Below are 13,056 nucleotides of genomic sequence, written 5' to 3'. Positions count from 1 at the left end.
TGCCTTGCAACGTGCTGTTCAGAAGAGATGTCCACCCCCTCGTACTCTTTCGCATTTATGGACAGCCCTCCATCATTCATACAGCCAGTTCCCTCCAGCACTACTTCAGACATTAGTCGAGTCAATGCCACGTCGCGTTGCGGCACTTCTGCGTGCTCTAGGGGGCCCTACAAGATATTGGGCAGCTGTACTAGTTTCTTCGGCTCTTCAGTTTATATTGATTTTATTAAATAATTGAGTCACCCGCAGACGTTACAATTGACTGCTATCTCTATTTCGATTTGTTCAGAACCTGTAATTTCAATGAAACTTTTCTCTATATTTTTATTTATGAGGAGCAATCGAATCGTCTCTTTTCAAATCAAGCACTTTGCATCTATAAATATTCAGTAAACAAAACTTGACTTTTCTGCATATAACAGTGAGTTCCGTTTTATTAATGCTTTTCGTCTCAATTATTTATAATACCTTTGTTTCGAATAAAACTTTCTCAACGTTTGAAGGTAGATGTGTAAGGAATAGACCAACACTTCATTTTCAGATTACGCATGAACATCAAGCTCGTTTCTTTTCATTTCTTTCTTCAAATACAATACGCGGTGCGTTGGTTACGACGATAACCTCGTAAAGAAAGTGACAAAGAAATCTCCGCTGGAAAGAAAGGCCTGTTTTGCCACCGCCACTTTAGACCTTTAACCTTTACAAATTGTGCGAAGCTGTATCTCTTCAGGAGCTGGCGCTACTCAGAAACTTTCCCTTTAACTAACCAAGTAGATGTGAGTCACTCGTCACAATATTTCCAAGTGTACCATACCGCCAGTCGCCAATCTAATTAATGGCTCCAGCGGACAGAACGTTACTGAAACTCAAAGTTACGTATCTTGATGTACTCAAAACAGTTCTGTAATGTTATTGTAAACTTTAGTTCCGCTATATTAACCACACTATGACCTGTGTTAGATCAAACCCAACTACTGTCACACCGTAATTAACATTTTATTTTTAATATACTTATATCGTTTACAACTATGTTAAAAAAATGACAGTTCTAAGACAGTTCACTAACGACGTAATACGAACGTCACATCAGTCTAAGCGTCAGTACAATACAGTGACTTTAATACAAACGACTCTCACATTTATACACGTTCTCACCAAAATTGTAATGGCAGGTACTTAACAATGGCGATAAATGCCTGGACAGTCCTTGGTGAATAAAGATTAGTTACTGTAAGCAGCTATTTGGTGCATCCGTGGCAATACACACATTAATTCACAAAAAGAGAAATATCAATAAAAATCTGTAAATATGATCCCATGAAATTTATGCGTCCTGTTCATCAGATATTCAGGAATCTCAAAGAAAAAAACTGAAGAAACTTCTAAGATTTAGGATGGTCGTTGCCGCAGCGAAGAAGAAACTAATGTAAAAAAAAAGTTTTTTGATTTCCGTTATTCATACTGTCTTTATTCTTGTGTGTCCTTTTTAAAATAAAACAAAAGGACTGAGTCGTAATGCATAACTTTCAGTCGCTAAACCCTTACACCACATGACATTAGTCCACTTACGCGTGAGAGATCTGGAAGGTGATTGGAAACCAAGAGTAATCTCAAAAAGAATACTCTCGGCCTCTAGCGCATTGTTAGCGTCATTGTAATGTCATGTCGAAAATAAAGTTTAGAAAAAGTGTCTGCCAAAAACTGAAATTTAGTGAAACCATTTTTTCCCTTGAAACTGACTCCTGTTTGGAATGGGTCCTTCTTCCACTGACACAGACCGTTGCAGGCCTTGTATGTATTTATGTAGCTTATTTGTGCTTTGTTGAGCGTTCTAAAATTGTTCTGTCGCGATCGACACATCACTTTCGGAGTTAGCGTTACGTGGGCTGTGGAGACTTGTGTTTTATTTGGTGGTGCTTGTTATGCCATCAAATGGTGTACAGGGTCTATCTGAAGGCAGGACTTACACGCCTGCTTGGTGTTGAAATTCTTAGGCGTGACGTCAACAGGGCTAAAATAAACGTGTGGTTGCCACCGCTACGCCGCACCTGTGTTGAGCGATATAAACGGAGCGGAAATACATCAAAGGCTAACAATGCAAGCGCGCATCAGTAAACCCTCTGGTCGCGGCGGCAGCAACATCTCGCAAAGGGAGGTGACGGCTACTGCAGATGCCTTGCATGTGAGCAAAACGTTACGGAATTTGAAAATGTAAAGTCGGCCTGAAAGCTAGGGTAGCGGTTAAGAGATTGTTATATGTAGCGAGAAGTCGCTCCACTAATGAGACCGAACGAGTTGGACTTGTATTCGTCAGGACATTCAGGTTTTCCGTGGTTTCCCAACGACTCTTGAGGCGAGTGCCGACATGGTTCCTTGGAAAAGGACAGGCTTCATACTTTCCACATTCCGACTTGGTGCGCCGCCTCTAATGAAATAGCTGTATGAACGTAAAGAGCTTATACATGGTGACCCCGCAAACAATTATTTGCTTAAATTAGACATAATGGCTTTGCATAAAAATCTGGAAATGAAATGAACATTTCATACCTTGTTCATGGGGAAATGAAGACGAATCACAAAGGTGCTAGAAGTGACCGCCTTCGACTTGCAAACACTGTTCAACACGATGCTGAAGATTCTCGAATGTTGCGGCCAGAATATCTGGTGTCACTGCCTCGATTTCACGGATGATGATCTCTCGCAAACCGTCCAAGTTGTGTTGTTTGTTCCTGTAGGCTACTCCAGAGGAAAAAAGTCATTTGGTGTTAAATCAAGTAACCCCATCTTTTCGAAATCACTCTGCGAGGGAAAAATGATTCGACCACAGCCGCGGTCACTCAAGACTTGTGGCATGTGGGGCCATTCTGTTGGTACAAGCCGAGGGTGAGTTATTCATCGTCCAACTGGTTCACAAATTCCCGAAACATTTCGATGTACACAGCACTTTTCACATTAGATCCGAAAAAAATTGGTCCGATGATGCGACGCTGTGATATTGCACAGAACATACCAATCTTTTGTGAATGCAGGGGTTGCTCGACCAGTACATGTGGATTTCAATTGCCGGCCGTTGTGACCGAGCGGTTCTAGGCGCTTCAGTCTGGAACCGAGCGACCGCTGCGGCCGCAGGTTCGAATCCTGCCTCGGGCATGGATGTGTGTGATGTCCTTAAGTTAGTTAGGTTTAAGTAGTTCTAAGTTCTAGGGGACTGATGACCTCAGATGTTAAGTCCCATAGTGCTCGGAACCATTTTGGAGTTCAATTACACGACAAACGTGTATTCTGCGAGTTTATATAACCGGAGAAGTGGAACCACGTCTCATCACTGAACCATGTGTACTGCAATATTTCTGGTCTCTGTGCAATGAACTGCTGAAACCAATGGCGAAATGTAATGTGTTAGTCTTCGTCATTGACATTCTGTCTCTGAACAACTGTAAACCTGAATGGATTCATACTGGATTTGTTTGCAGCTCTGTGCCATTCCACATTCCTGAGATAAACATCGAACAGACTTCGGAGGAGTGGCCAACAATCGTTATTTCACGTCAGTCACTTTTTCTTCCGATAATGGCGGCCGTACGAAGATCCAACACCGTTCCACTGCTCTCCATCTAACTCACTAACTTTTCTATGCAGCATTTAGACGGTATATGCTGGTCACCAAAACATTCAAAAAACATCCGCTGACCTGACGTAATGGAACCAGTAATCCAATATTGTTTCGCAAGAAACACGCGCCCTCCAGCAAAACAGCGATGCATTCTCACCAAATACTGAACACTGAGCTCCAGCCACAGGGACGCACAGAAACACACTGCTGCGTCAAGCGGTGTTGTAGAGTGCAGTGTTGCCACATCAAACGTCACATATTACAAGGCGCAACTTCAGCGGATTACTACATATGTTTGTGGGCCTCTTTCCAGCAGGACACCCTGTACAATATAGACTTTCACAGCCTGCATAAAATTCGCTTAAGACTTCCAGCAGACAGACCATGTTCGATGTGTAAAACTTTGTCGTGGCGTTTCGTCTCCGGCTGCGGTAGAAATTCACGGAGGTGAAGCAGCGCACTGCAGTCAGAACTCCAGGGAGCAGTATATATCAGAAAGTCTTTGCCCCTATCTTTTTTTAGCTAAATTACAGCTGTAAATGAGAAGTGAACCGCTTCGTGCCAGCCTTATCTGCAGGGAGATGTGCTGCAAGGCGCTGCTGTCAGTTGTTAAAGATGGCGGTTGTGTGTCACACATTCACAGCATTAGAACAACAAAGTGTGATTCGTTTTCTATGGAGCAAGGGACGGACGCTCATCGAGATCTACAGGGAAATGCAGCCTGAGTGTGGGGAAAACTGTTTCGCTATGAGAGCTGCGAGGTGGTGGTGTTGTGAGTTCGACAAAGACGGCGAAGTCTTGCTTGACAATGAGCGATCGGGGACGCCGCGTTCGTCGCTGACTGACAACATTTCTAGCGTGGATGCAACCTTTTTCAACATCTGACAGATGCCAAACCAACCACCTCCTTTGTAGTCACCATGACCAACTACGTCCTCACCCACAATTACTTCTCCTTTGAAGGTATTACCTACAAATATATCTCAGATATGGCTATGGGCACCCCCATTGCACCATCCTATGCCAACCTATTCATGGGCCATCTAGAGGAATCCTTCCTAAACACCCAAAATACCAAACCCCTCACAGTTTCATATTCATTGATGACATCTTTGTGATAGAAACACTCTATCCACATTCCCCTAGTACCTCAACAACTTCTCCCCCATTAGCTTCACCTGGTCTTAATCCATCAAGCTGCCTTCCTCGATGCTGACTTCCACCTCAAAGATCTATATCAGTACCTTTGTCTATATCAAACCTACCAATCACCAGTAACACCTCCACTTCAACAGTTGCCACCCATTCCATACCAAGAATTCCCTTCCATGCAGCCTAGGCATCTGTGGCTGTCGCATGTGTAGTGACAAGTGGTCCCTCTCGAAATATACTGAGGGTATCACTGCGGCCTTTACAGACCGTAATTACCCTCCCAACCTTGTACAAGAACAGATCTCCCGTGCCTTATCTTTCCAGCCGCCCAACATCTCTCAAAGTCCCAACATCGAGCCACAGAATAGCATTCCCCTCGTGACTCAGTACCACCCAGGCCTGGAGCAACTGAATTGCTTCTCTGCCAGGGTTTCGACTACATGTCATTGTACCCTGAAATGAGAAATGTCCTACCCACTATCCCTTCTACTCCTCCCCTAGTGGTATTCCACCACCCACAAACCCTAGAAAATATTCTTGTCCATCCGTACACAACCCTTGCTCCCAACTCTTTGCCTCATGTCTCATATCCCTGTAATAAACCTAGATGCAAGACCTCTCACATACATCCTCCCACCACAGATTACTCCAGTCCTGTTAGAAACATCACCTATCCCCTCAAAATCAGGGCTACCTGTGAAGCCAGTCATGTGATCTACAAGTTAAGGTGTAACTGCTGTGCTGCATTCTACGTGGTCATGACAACCAACAAGACAAGCTGTCTATCTACATGAATGGCCACTGACAAACTGTGGCCAAGAAACAACTGGACCACCCTGTTGCCGAGCACACTGCCCAACACGACGTCCTTCATTTCAATGACTGCTTCATAGCCTCTGCCAACACCAGCTTTTCTGAATTGCACAGGTGGGAACGTTCCCTGCAATATATCCTATGTTTCCGTAACCCATCTGGTCTTAACCCTGCTATTGTCCTTACCCATCTAGCTCCTTCCCTGTTCCAATTTCAGCACTATACGGCCGATCGGTGTGTGCACATCACGTCTGAGAGTTGCCATCAAGCGAAGATGCCAAGGGATTCTCGATGTGGACACTGTGATTCTGCTCCACGACATTTGGAGACCACATGTGACAATCGCAACTGCCGAAAAGCTCCGGGCGTTTCACTGAGAGATCCTGGACCACCTACCATACGGTTTAGTCTTTGCCCCCAGTGATTTCCACGATTCCGAACAGCTGAAGAAGTTCATGATAGGACAGTGATTCAAAAATAACGATGAATCCAAGACAGGAGCCCGATGATGGCTGCATAATCAGTCAGACGAAATATAGCACTGGGGCATCTCGAAGTTGGTGCTGGGATGGGACAAACGTGTGAACTCGTGTGGTGACTACGTGGAAAAATAGTGTAAGGCACAAAGAATACGATGTATATGTTCATTAACTATAGGTACCTTACTTTGGTTAGTAAAATACAGGGGCAAAGACTCTCTGACTTGCCCTCATAGGCAGCACAGAGGGCACCACAGCCTGTCACGTGACGTCGGCTACGAGACAACCTCTGTTCGTGCCAACATTCTCGATTGAAAGTAATCGATCGCCATTCTGTCAGTGGAAAGACGACATCCGTATTTTATCTAATTTGGCACCTTCCTCTTCTCTGTTAATATTATTACGTTGTTTATAAATCTCCGTAGACTCTCTTCATATACAAGCTTTCGATATAACTCTACTCTCACTGGATTACATTTCATAATTACCCTCTGGGAATACATGTTCTGTTACGGCTGATTTATTCGTAAATCGCAGAGGGCAATTCCTCTTACATTCAGTTAAACGGGTTTTAACACTTATTTTCGTGGCACAGGTATATACTAGTCCGCTACTATAGGGAATTTTATATAACCTGGTATACCCAGAGTATGTTGTTTATCTTTTGTAGCTCTTAAATATTCGTTTATCTTTATATTTAAGAACGGCAAAAGACAACGACATAGCGAAGAATTACTGACTGGAAATGCTTAATAAATAAAGTTATGGCGCAACTTAACTGAAAATTGGAAATGGTTTGTTGAGCACCTCTTGCAGTATGAGGAATAATCAGTTTGGCTATGGGAGAAGTGGAGATGGGGTGTGTGGGGCGGGGGGAGGGGGGGGTGGGGGAGGGGGCGGTGGAGGGGGGGTGGGGGAGGTGGCTGGGGGATGGGCTAACATTGGAGACCAAGGCTTCAGTACAGGAAGCAGGCTGAAGTGGACATAGGTTACAATATTTAAGCTGTGACGAAGAGGTGTGCTCAGGGCAGACTGGAAGACGAAGATTTTAATGCTTTTGCTTTTAATAATTTGGACAGCTTGTAATGGTACTTGAATTACGTAACCATTACGGCACCTCACCTCAACCTCTCGATACCAGCAATATTCTACTGTTTTTCTGTAAAATAGTTAACATATTTCTGTGACAACATTCAGACTTGATTTCATTAACGTAGAGGGATTTCGATACATCGATATGTACATATTGCAATGATATTATTCTTATGTGTAATCTTTGTTTTGTCACTATGATCTTTGACGTAACTCCGATTTTTAGGCGCGTAAGCGGTTATTAGGGAGTCAAGCTTTGGTCCTCATGTTAAAAAGACGCAAATTGTAGTCAGTTTATGAAATGTGAACTCTAACAGTCAGGAAGATATTTTCAAGTATGTTTTATATTGTGAAGTGATGTTTTGGAACGAGTTACGTGATATTGCAACAAAAGTAATAAAAAAGAAGTGTAACTTAAATTCGGAGTGCTGATTACTTTTTTACATCACCATTGTCCTAACTTGCAAAAGTTTAATCTTCAAGAATGGTTTATGAAACACATCCTTAAAACTTTTGAATATCGCAGAATAACACCTAGGCTTCTTTGCATCTGAGCTTGGAATCATCACTACCTCGATTTCCGACGATTGAGCCATGAGTTCACAACGAGACCAGCGTGGGAAACACGAAAAGATGAGTGCCTAGTTTATCCATTATTTCAAGAAATGACTTTATTAACTGTGCTCTGACACCTGCCACATAATATAACTTTGTTGTTGCCAGAAAATGCAATATTTAGCAGCGTGAGCAACTCTACAATCATAATTAATTTTTGAACTTTTTTGTGGTAGGGTTGTTAGAACTGGATTAAACCAGTTTTCAGAGTGAATACAGCAAAAACTACTTTTAACTGCGAGTATAAGCGACAGTAAAAAAGTTCCCGTTCGAGGGACGTACAGTCCGCAGACGGTATGCCAATCAGACAACATCGCCGTGAGCACAGAGGCAATATTCCACCGACACTGTAGGTTGAAGATGACCGTTTGGCAAAAGACCGGGTTCTGCTACATAGATGAGTCCGTAACTGCCTGCTGTGCATCCCATAGGGATCGTTGACCCTTCGAGGCCTTTTCTAAGGAAACGGGGGCGCGATAATCGCATGGGAAGAGATCAGGACTATCGGGAGAGTATCTCCCCCTTTAGTCAGTGTAACATCAGTATAAGATTTGTGATATGAGAACGTGCGTTTATCATGAAACAGCAGACACAGCGGTGCTTTTCGAGAGAAATGTCTTCTCTTACGTCGGCCGCGGTGGTCTCGCGGTTCTAGGCGCTCAGTCCGGAACTGCTACGGTCGCAGGTTCGAATCCTGCCTCGGGCATGGATGTGTGTGATGTCCTTAGGTTAGTTAGGTTTAAGTAGTTCTAAGTTCTAGGGGACTGATGACCACAGATGTTAAGTCCCATAGTGCTCAGAGCCATTTGAACCATTTCGTCTCTTACATATTTTTCATTCTCCAATGGGTGCTACCGGTGTTCGTCCTTCGGCAGCGAAGGAAAGAATAACGGCACGTTAGCTCTCTTTGGGTGCATTTGGTAATAACTTTGCTCTAGTTAACGTTTCCATATTCACCGCAATCACGCCGGAAAGACACGAATGCCGTACTAGTCCCTTACCTACACGTCAGTGCTAACATGCCCACATATTGCATATATGTGCTGCAGCACCGCTTTCAAACGGAATCATTTTGATCGGCCCTTACAAAGAATGGCACACTAAATCCGGCCCCGAGTACTAGACTGCTCATTGTCACCTACTGGTTCTAAGTTGTTCCTTGCATTAGTTTAGTTATTACATTATTATACAATTATTACATTTTTTATCTATCTGTTGGTGTATCTGCTCGTGGCGGGCAACAGTTCGTGCGTAGCTGGCGAGTAGTCAGTACTAGGGGCCGGTTTCTCGTGCGGCCACCCTGTGCTACCCTAGTGGCGTCCTCGCAGACGAGACGCTAAAACACAATGGCTCTTACTTCCTTGGACGTGAAGAAATAGTCATTTGGATTTGTAAGTGCATCGTCACGGTGTGAATGCTATCTCTATCTTACTGGCCATTTTTTCGACTGATGGGCTCTCATTAATGTTCAGGGTAAGAATCTCAAATAAGTGCAGTTTCCTTTTTGTACTATTGCCAAACGTATACAGTATGTTCGATTTTACAATTACGTTTTTCTTCCGAATGGTCTTTCATCTACGCGCCCTGTTTTTCCACGTAATCTCCATACCGTTCTATGGTCTTCCTCCAGCGTAGGACAAGGGCGTGTCTGCTCTGTCGGCACCAATCCTCGTCCTGGTGGCGGAGCCAGTGCTTCACTGTGTGAATCTCCTCCTCATCGTCCTCAAAATGTCTTCCACGAATGGCGTCCTTCAATGGACCAGCCAATTGGAAGGCCGAGGGGGCTGGGTAAGGGGTGTAGGGTGGATAGGGAAACACTGTCCAATCCTCTTTTGCGATGTGTTCAGCAGTCCTCAGATTCATTGGGGCCGAACGTTATGGTGTTTCAGCAAAACATCTCCTGTGTTGCTGTGGCGCCGAAGTCGCCGGAAGAGCGTCTTGAGTTTTGTTACTGTGTTGACATATGCTCCTGAACAATAGCGCCGCCTCTTGGCACCACATCAATGAGAATCACACCTCCAGAGTCCCAGAACACTGTGATCATGACCTTACCGGCGAAAGCAGTTGCTTTGGCTTTTTTTCTTCTGTGGGGAGAGGGAATGCGCCATACTATCGACTGTCGTTTTGTTTCGGGCTCAAAAATGGTGAACCCAGGTTTCATCACCTGTCACAATCTGGACAAGAAGGCCTCCTCCTCAGCTTCAAACGTTGCAACAAATTAAGACAACTGCTTTTTCTGTGCGATTCGTAATCCACCGTTAGACACCGCGATACCCATCTCGCACACACTTTTGAACATCCAAGAGTTCGGGTAATTGCATCCACTCTTCCTTCACTGATCGAGAGATGCAGCGCCAGCTGCCCAGTCGTAACGCGTCTGTCCTCGCGAATGACATCAGCTCGCTGCAACATGTCAGGCGTGACAGCCGTGGATGGTCTCCCCGACCGCTGCAAGTCGTGGAGCTCCGCCGAATCCCCTTCTGATCACCTCACCCTCCGTGCCCAGCGACTAATTGTACTTCTGTCGACTGCAGATGCTGCACAGACTTTCCACAAGCCTTTGTCAATATCCCCCAAAGTTTCTTTCTCTGCAGTGAGAAATTCAATGACGGCACGTTGCTTGTAACGTACATCACCATTTTGAAACGATCCTGCAGCTACGCTATCTGTCGGAAGTGACAGAAACTTGGCCCGCTCACTCACGGGACTAGAAATAATACATAACGTTTCTCATTCGTAGCAGTAGTTTCGTCTGAAAAAAAAAAGTAGTGCATTACGTTCTGGTCAACCCTCGTACAAGAAAATTTTCGAGAAATGTGAAGAGAAATTTCACCCCATAACTTCAGCGAAAGAAAAGACAGTGAGAGAAACATTAGACTTACAGGAGTCAGTGCCAAGTAACAAATACTTTTTGGGCCTCATCGCAAACTCGCTGGTGGCGCCAGTCAGGAGAGAGATCTCGTGCCTCAGAAGATCTAATGTAGGCTTCAGAGAACGGACGGCTTTCATTTCTCTGATTGTGTAAGCCACGCTCCGTACAATCAAGCTAATGCTCTCAGTGCTCTTTCGACCGGAATTTTTCGGTACAATATCGTGATGAAACAAATATTTGGTCGAGTATAGCGATAAACCAAAACCATTACAGTATTGAAATTCTTATTAATTATTCTCTGCTTTTAAGATTGTATCTTCTCACTAATTAGTAGCAGCAGACAAAAATTGTCAGTTGTCAGCTAATCACAAAATGACAAAGTATTTTTCACTACTCAGCAGTCGTCACATATATACTTGACAATCCATCGCGTAGTGCATGCTTGCTGGTACTGCTAACTAATTATTGCCACTCTTGTCGTACTTCGTTCTCATACTGAGCGACGGGAAAAAAGATAACCTCCAGCATCTGATCAAAAGTATGGACATTGATGTAGATTGTGTCCACCCTTGCCCTACATGATAGCTTGAACTCTACAGGAGACATCTTCGATGACCGAGGGAGATGACGCAGTGGTTTCACACTGAACTCGCATTCTTGAGGATGACAGTTCAAACCCGCGTCTGGACATCCTGATTTAGGTTTTCTTGATTTCCCTAAATCGCTTCAGGCAATTGCCGGGATGATTCCTTTGAAAGGTCACGGCCGACTTTCTTCGCCACCCTTCCCTAATCTGATGGGACCGATAACCTTACTGTTTGGCCCCACCCCAAAATCTACCAGCCAACCTTCGATGAAATTCAGAATGAGATTTTCACTCTGCAGCGGAGTGTGCGCTGATATGAAACTTCCTGGCAGATAAAAACTGTGTGCCCGACCGAGACTCGAACTCGGGACCTTTGCCTTTCGCGGGCAAGTGCTCTACCTCTGGTTTGCTGTTATGCCACATATGGACTGAAATAATTTCTGAGGAGCTACTTGATTGAGAAGTAGCGTCTCCGGTCTCGTAAACTGACATACGGCCGGGAGAGCGGTGTGCTGACCACATGCCCCTCCATATCCACATGCGGTGACGCCTGTGGGTGAGGATGACACGGCGCTCGGTCGGTACCGTTGAGCCTTAATGGAATGGGAGGGCGGAGTTTAATTCTTTTTTAGAGTAAAACAAAAGTGATTTCCGGCGATCGGGACAGTGCTCTAGGCGCTTATCTACAGTGTGTAAACGATTTGGGACACAACCTGTGCAGCCGTCTTAGGTTCTTTGCAGATGATACTCGTTTATCGTCGAGTAAAGTGATCAGAACAAATTGCAAAATGATTTGGAAAAGATATCTACATGGTGCGAAAATTGGCAATTGACCCTTAATAATGAAAAGCATGAAGCCCTCCACATATCCGTTTAACTTCGCTTACACACTCACTCAAATCTAAAATCTGTAAATTCAGCTAAATATCTAGGCGTCACAATTACGAGAACTTCAATTGCGAAGAACACACAAAAAATGTTATGGGAAAGGAAAACCGAAGACTACGTTATATTGGCAGAACGCGTAGAATATGCAACAGATCTTGTAAGAGACTGGCTACACTACGCTTGTCCGTCCGCTTTTGGAGTGCTGCTGCCCTCTCCGAGATTCTTACCAGATAGGATTAACGGAGTGCACCGAGAAAGTTCAAAGAAGAGCAGCTCGCTTTCAGTTATCACGAAATGGGGGAGCGAGTGTCACTGACATGATACAGGATTTGGGGTGGAAACCATTAATACAAAGGCGTTGTTCGTTGCGGCGGAATCTTCTCATGACGTATCAATGTACACTACTGTCCATTAAAATTGCTGCACCACGAAGATGACGTGCTACAGACGAGAAATTTAACCGACAGGAAGAAGATGCTGTGATATGCAAATGATTAGCTTTTCAGAGCATTCACACAAGGTTGGCGCCGGTGGCGACATCTACAACGTGCTGACATGAGGAAAGTTTCCAACAGATTTCTCATACACAAACAGCAGTTGACCGGCGTTGCCTGGTGAAACGTTGTTGTGATGCCTCGTGTAAGGAGGAGAAATGCGTACCATCACGTTTCCGACTTTGATAAAGGTCGGATTGTAGCCTATCGCGATTGCGGTGTATCATATCGCGACATTGCTGCTCATTGTTAGCAGAATATGGAATCTTTGGGTTCAGGAGGGTAATACGGAACGCCGTGCTGGATCCCAACGGCCTCGTATCACTAGCAGTCGAGATGACAGACATTTTATCCGCATGGCTGTGACGGATCGTGCAGCCACGTCTCGATCCCTGAGTCAACAGATGGGGACGTTTGCAGGACGACAACCATCTGCACGAACAGTTCGACGA

The sequence above is a fragment of the Schistocerca serialis genome, chromosome 10 (assembly GCF_023864345.2).
Source record: "Schistocerca serialis cubense isolate TAMUIC-IGC-003099 chromosome 10, iqSchSeri2.2, whole genome shotgun sequence".
Classification (NCBI taxonomy): Eukaryota; Metazoa; Arthropoda; class Insecta; order Orthoptera; family Acrididae; genus Schistocerca; species Schistocerca serialis.
Note: the sequence above shows the minus strand (reverse complement) of the source record.